Here is a 6,863-nt window from a genome sequence, read left to right as displayed (position 1 = left end):
TACATTAAGTCACTACACTGAAGTCACATAACTAGTAAGTGATTATGATACTGTTCAAACTCAGTGAATTTGACTTCATGACTTACATTTCCCTGATGTACCATGCTGCTTAGTCTTTTCAGTTTAATCATATAAATACAATTTAAATGTTTCAAAATCAAACAAATGTAGTATTATCACTTGTCAAATTTTCAAGGGTAAAAAATTGATAACACAGAATCATGTTATTATGGGTACAGTTATTGGTCATTGTCCACCTCTACTAGCTGGAGCTGGGATTAGAAAAGCCTTTGTAGAGGGCAACTTTCAATCCCTGCCACATTTGCTAAGCATATTTTGTTTTCAGTTTAATAAATATAACTATTAAAAATAGTAGTTTGCAATTAAAAATGTAGCTCAGCAGCACAATGCCTGCCTGGAAAGCATGAGGCCCTGAGTTTGATTCCTGGTACCAAAAAATTGTAGTTTAAAAATATGTCTCTGAAAATTAGAGTGCTTAGGATAGACTAGATCACTGGTGGAGAACCTATGGCATGTGTGCAGCAAAAATAAATAAATAAATAAAAACTAAGATCTGACCATCTGTGCATGGTATTTAATTGATAATTCTTAAGTCTCTCGTAATATATAGGTTCTTACTGTTTTTTTCCTTACAAAGCATCTGTTGAGGAAAACTTGAGTCTTGTGCCTCCCAAATTACCACTTACCAGATTTTTCTAATTGCATCTTGATGGTGACATTTAACATCCTCCTCTCCTGTATTCCTTTAAAGTGATAACTGGTAACAGGAATGTTAGTAGTATTAATAGTGTAGCATTTCCTGTTGTATATCAGGAGCCATCTATCAGGAGGCAAGTAATACCTAGTTGTCTCTTCTGTGATACTAAGAGTAGTTTTGATGTCAACCCTATCAACCTCTCTGATTTTTGCTTTCTATTCAGTCCAAATTGAACAAGTATTCCTGGAGAAGAGCTGAAAATACAGAAAAATGGAAAGCTGTAGATGATTTCTGAGAACACAGGAGTTGCTTAACTGGAGAGCTTTCATTCATTTCATTTTTATAGTATCTTGTTTGTCATCAGAATTTGGGTTTGGTAGACCTGATGTATTCTTCACTGCCCTTCAAATTAGATACGCTGCTTCTTTCTCTAGTAACTTGTACTGTCTGTTCTGCTGGTATAGCAGTGACTATATTCGTTTTATTTCCTGAGATTCTTGCCCTGTAAGCTGTGAACTTCTTGAGAAATAGAACATGTACTTCTTAATTTTTCTCTTGATGCACTATTAATACATGTCAAAATGAATATGTATTCTTTTTTCCTTTCTTCCTTTTTTTTTTTGCAGAGAGGTGTTGGAGATTGAACCAAAGGCCTCACACAGGCTAGGCAAACACTCTGCCCCTGAGCTGCACCCTAGCCCTACTTATTCTTTCTTTTAATAATTTAAAACACAAATCTTAAAATGCTAGTACTTTGATAGTACACATTTGTTCACTGAAGTGTGTGTGTGTGTGTGTGTGTGTGTATTTTTACATTGGCCAATACAGTAGTTGTTTGTTTTTTTAGGTTCTGTATGTTGAGGATGAAATGTAGTCCTTAACCATGGGAAATTTTATGGGCTAGTTGGCAAGAGAGGACACACATGGATCATTTAGTGCCCAGTTGTGTCTTACAGCTAATCCTTAATTATTTAAAACTTAAACTGTGCAACACCAGGTCAGTACAAAAAAATGTGGTAAAGGAGAGATCAATGAAGACAGGAATCAAGAAAGACTTCAGAGAAGATTGAAATTTAACCATTATAGTAAGAAAGGCTGTGCTGAATTGGAAAAACGGAGATAAAGAAATATTTCAGAGAAGAAAACCTAGTAAACGAGACCTAATGTAAAGTTTGTTTTCTGTGTTCAGAGAGGCTTACAACAGTGTGGAAGCCCAAGCCTCTCCCCTCCATTTCACTTTGTAAAAGCTTCTTAAGATTTTGTCATCTTCTCATGAACTAAATCCCTTGGTCTGTACTTAATGTTCCATTATTAATGATCTAAGTTAGAACTGGATATAGTGATGCATGCCTCTACCCCAGCACTGTCGAGGCTGAGGCAGAAGTGTGAGTTTGAGGCCAGCCTAGACTGCAAATTCTTGTCTTAAAAATGTAAAATAAAATTTTCAACAGTTTTGTAATTAACTTAGTCCCATTTTTCTTTATCCTAGTTCTTTCTTCTATTAAAAAAATACTGTTTTATTGCCTGCAGGTTTTCTCATTCTTTTGGAGTAAAGCAGGGTAAATATGTAAACATTTTTGTGGTCTGGTGTTTTTAGTTTTAGTTTTTTGCATTAGTGGGGATTGAACCCGGGGTTCCTGTGCAGAGCTATATCCCCAGACCTATTTTTATTTTTTATTTTGAGACAGGGTCTCACTAGATGGCTCAGTTGCCCAGGCTGGGCTTCAACTTGTAATCCTCCTGCCTCAGCCTCTCAGAGTGCTAGGATTACAGATGTACACTTCCCATGCCCAGCTAACATTTTTGTTTTTTATTAAATAAAAAAGTGAGATTTGGTTATGTCCAAGCCTTCTTTGTAACCTTGGAAGTGGGAAAACTGAGAATTGGGATCTGGGTCTGTTGGACCAAAGTTTTAAACTACACCAGCCTTTAAGGTGGCACTTTGGAAGGCAAATTGGATGACACTGGATGAGTCTTTAATTTTTTAGCTGGGTATGGTGGTGCATGCCTGTAATCCCAGCACTTGGGAGGCTGAAGCTGGAGGATCAAAGGGAGTTTGAGGCTAGCTTGGGCTACATAGTGAGTTTAAGGTCAACTGAACTATAAAGTGAGATCCTGTCTCAAAAGAAGCCAAAAAACTTTATTTATTTGTTTGTTTGTTTATTTTGGTACCGGGGATTGAACTCGGGTCCTTGCGCTTGCAAGGCAGGCCACCGAACCACTGAGCTAGATCCCCGGACCTAAAAAACTTTTTTTAAATGTAGGGCCAGGGATTTAGCTCAGTGGTTCCGCCACCTGCCTCTCAAGCGTGAAGTCCCAAGTTCGATCCCTAGTACCAAAAAAAAATGTAATTTGTAAATTTTGATGTCTCCTATATAGTGAGCATTAAGCTTTTGAGAGGGCAGGAGAAGGCTGAAGGAAGGCTTATACAGATTAATCTTTTAACTTCCGCAAGCCTCCTAGTGAGAATACTCACCCTTACATCATTGCGTACAAAGAGCATTGGATACCACCAGCCTGGTCTACATCACCAGACCCAGCCCACACAGCTGAATGAAGCATACAAAACCTGTAGGACAGGCCTTGGTAGTCACAAGTTGAAACTCATACATATTCCAGATGTTTTGAGGAATATTTCTTGAACCTCCAGGACTGAAGAGTAGGCTGGTTTTTTGGAGGGAAGAGTGGAGCCAAGTGTGGTGGTGCACTCCTGTAATCCTAAGCATTCTGGGAGACTGAGGCTGGAGGAGTACAAGTGTGAGTCCAGCCAGAGCAATTTAGTGACTTAGGAAGATATTGTCTCAAATTTTTAAAAAATGTAAAAGGCTGGAGATGTAGTTTAGTACAAAGGCCCACTACCACACATACACACATACACAAGAATGAATGTGGGTCCAGGGAAGACATAATTTCTTGTCTCTGTCAAGTAAGTACCTAATGTTCATGGACCCTAATGAAAAGCCATGGATGACATTGGCTTTGTACCCCCAATTTTTGAGGTTTACTGGGAAGTGAACCCAGAGCTTTTACTCTGAGCTACCTGTCCATCCCTTTAATTATTTTATTTTGAAACAGAGTCTTGCTAAGTTGCATAGGCTAAGCTTAACTTTTCAGGCCCCCTGCCTGCCTCAGCTTCCTAAATGCTGAAATTACAGGCCTGTGCCACCACACCTGCAGCCTGATTCATTTTAATCAGGTTACTGAGGTATTGTTTGCATGAGTTTTGACATGTACACAGTTATGTAACCACCAAGATCGAGATGCAGAACATGTCCATCTAGCCAGAGTTTCCTCTTGTCCCTTTGTAATCAGCTTTTCCCTGCCTCCAGGCTCTGGCAACCCTAGCTATTTTTCTTACCTACATTTTGATGTTATAAAATGCTACAAAAGTGAAGCTGTTTAACCTGAAGCCTTTTGAGTCTGGCTTTTTTCACTTAGCATAATGTATTTGAGATTTATTCATGTTCTGTCTGTAGTTTGTTTCTTTTACTGCTGATAATTTTAATAGAAAAATGTAAAATGATCTAGGAAAGTAGACATTTTAATTGAGGTGGGTTATCCACATATTCCAGTTTTTCAGGACAAACCCAGTTTATGCCTGATCATTTTTTTTTTTGAGGTACTGGGACTCGAACCCAGGACCTTGCACTTGCAAGGCAGGTGTGATGCCACTGGGCTAAATCCCCAGCCCTGTTTGTTATAATTTTTTTTTTTGTACCGGGGATTGAACTTGTGTTATAATTTTTAATAGTACCTTCTTTAACCCTCAGAAGTGTTCAGGTTTAAATGATAAATTTCCACAGTCTAAATTGAAGGCATAACAGGATGTGGCCAGGGTTCACTTGCTCTTCAGTGTTGTCCAGTTTGCTTTCCAAAACACTATCATCATATATAGTTAAAATTTTATGTAAATATCATGAGAAATATGAGTAATAACATATAAATGTCATTTTGATTTTCACAGTATTCACATTTTTCATTTGAGAAAACATTCAGAATAGAGTAAATGATTGGCAGAAATCATGAGTTAGATTATCTACACAGTTTCTATATATTCAGTACTTAATCTCTCATATTAATTGGGAGGCAACATAGTGAATTGGTTCAGAATGTAGGTAATGAAAATAAAATGTCCGGTATCCAGGCCTGAATCTTAGCACTTTTTGTTACTGTTTTTCATCCTGGGGCAAGTTAATCTCTTTATGCTTGCTTTATTTTCCTCATCTGTAAAAAGTAGAAGAGTATGGTTGGCAGTTGGTAAACTTTTGATGAAGGTTATTATTTTAATGATAATGTTATTTAACTCCATTGCTGTGGGACCTCCCCAGTAAAACTTCTCACCCCATCAAAACAGATAGGACCATTTTGAATGCTCTCTACTCTAATCCACCTCCACCCCTGAATTGAACTGAAGATCTTGCTCTTAGCAGGCAGGCGCAGTACCACTGAGCTACATCCCCAGCCCCATTCTAATTTTTTAAAATTACTGATTAAATTAATGACTCCACTGACTGCCTCGCAAGCACAAGGTCCCAAGTTCCATCCCTGATACCAAAATTTTTTTTTTAATTAAAAAAAAATTACTTTTAGAGCTTAAGAGGTAGGTCAGTGATAGAGCTCTTTGCCTAACTTGTATAAGGTCTTGGGTTTGATCCTTAGCATTGCCAAAATAATAATTTTTGACTTCTGATACTATGATACCCAATTATGAAGGTCTTCAGTACAGTGGGCCTTCAAATTATGACTGGCCTGACATGAACAACTTGGGTTAATTAGGTTAATGGAAGATTCATCTGCATCTTGTTATATAGCATAAACCCAGGTAAACATCCACATCTCAACTGTATTGACTTACAACCAACTTGAATTACAACTAGCCCTCAGATACTGATCAAGTTTGTAAGTCAAGAGTTCAATGTATTTAGTTTATCTTTGCTGCAATAAATCAATTCCAAAAAGTGTGGTGGCTAAGCTTGGGAATCCTAGTGCTAAATAAAATTATGCATAGTTCTTAGAGCCTTAATGTATTTAATTTCCAAGAAATAGTATAATTTACAGCCTACTCTCAATTATTTGAGTAAAGCATCCATTAAAATATATGTAGATTCTGTAAACAATTGGGAAATTCTGTAGTGTTCCATAAACACTATAAGCAGAGGTATAGAATGGTTTGTAGGGACCAGGAGAATATTGCTGACAGGAAAATAAAATAATTCTTACAGTAATTTAGGCTTGAGGTAGTAGATCTGTAGTTCTGACAGTGGAAAATGGAAGATCAGAATGGATCCATGAAATACTCTGAAGGAAGATTTGAAAAGACTGATTTGTTGGGAGGAATGAAATAACTCCCAAGTTTCTAATCTGAGAGAATTTTAATGTTAGTAATAGCAAATCTGGTAGTTAGGAAGGGGGGTTATTTGGATTGATTTTGAAGAAAATTGAGAGGTTTATTTTAGTCATGGTGACAGGGACCTCGCAGTGGCAGACCAGAAAGCCAAATGCCCACAAACTTAGGGAAGAGACAGGAATAAAGAAACAGCTAAAGCTGTGAAAGTATACTTCTTCAGTTTTAGTGTACAAACTGAAGAGTTGCTGAAGGAAAAGGAACTGGGAGAGTTAATAAGGAGAGTCAGCATAGCTGTGTCTGAAGAGTCAGGAAAGGACCATGAGGTCATGAGGGATCCATAAGGTCATGGAGAAATGAGCAGTCTTTAGAGTTGGCCTAGCTGACCTTGAATATCATCCACAGTGCAGTAAAGTCCCTGTATTGTAAGTCACATATGCAGCCTTTCCGAATTTGAAAACAAAATAAAAGCAAGATTGTCAAGGGTTAAAGGCAAATTGGAAGCTAAAAAGCACTTATTGTACAAATTTGGCAGGGAAAGAGAACAGAAAGAGTATAGGACGTGATAGAGGAAACCTGAGTGTGTTTGAAAGTAGATGGGAAAGAATCAGTTCAAAGGGAGAAATGCAAGATAAAACAAAGAGCTTGGAAGCAAAGTCTAAATTGAGGTGAGAAGGCAAGAATTGAAGTTGTCCTACAGACCCAGGAAGGACCCAAGGACCCCAGAGGGGGTTTTTTTCAGCTGCCTGCCTACCTGCCTGTCTGCGATCACCCGGCGGCGTGCGCGTGAGCTCCCGGCCT

This window comes from Fukomys damarensis, unplaced genomic scaffold (assembly GCF_012274545.1).
Source record: "Fukomys damarensis isolate Sample0158 unplaced genomic scaffold, DMR_v1.0_HiC HiC_scaffold_17, whole genome shotgun sequence".
NCBI classification, from domain to species: Eukaryota; Metazoa; Chordata; class Mammalia; order Rodentia; family Bathyergidae; genus Fukomys; species Fukomys damarensis.
The sequence above is the reverse complement of the archived record's forward strand: the minus strand, read 5'-3'. Positions refer to the sequence as shown.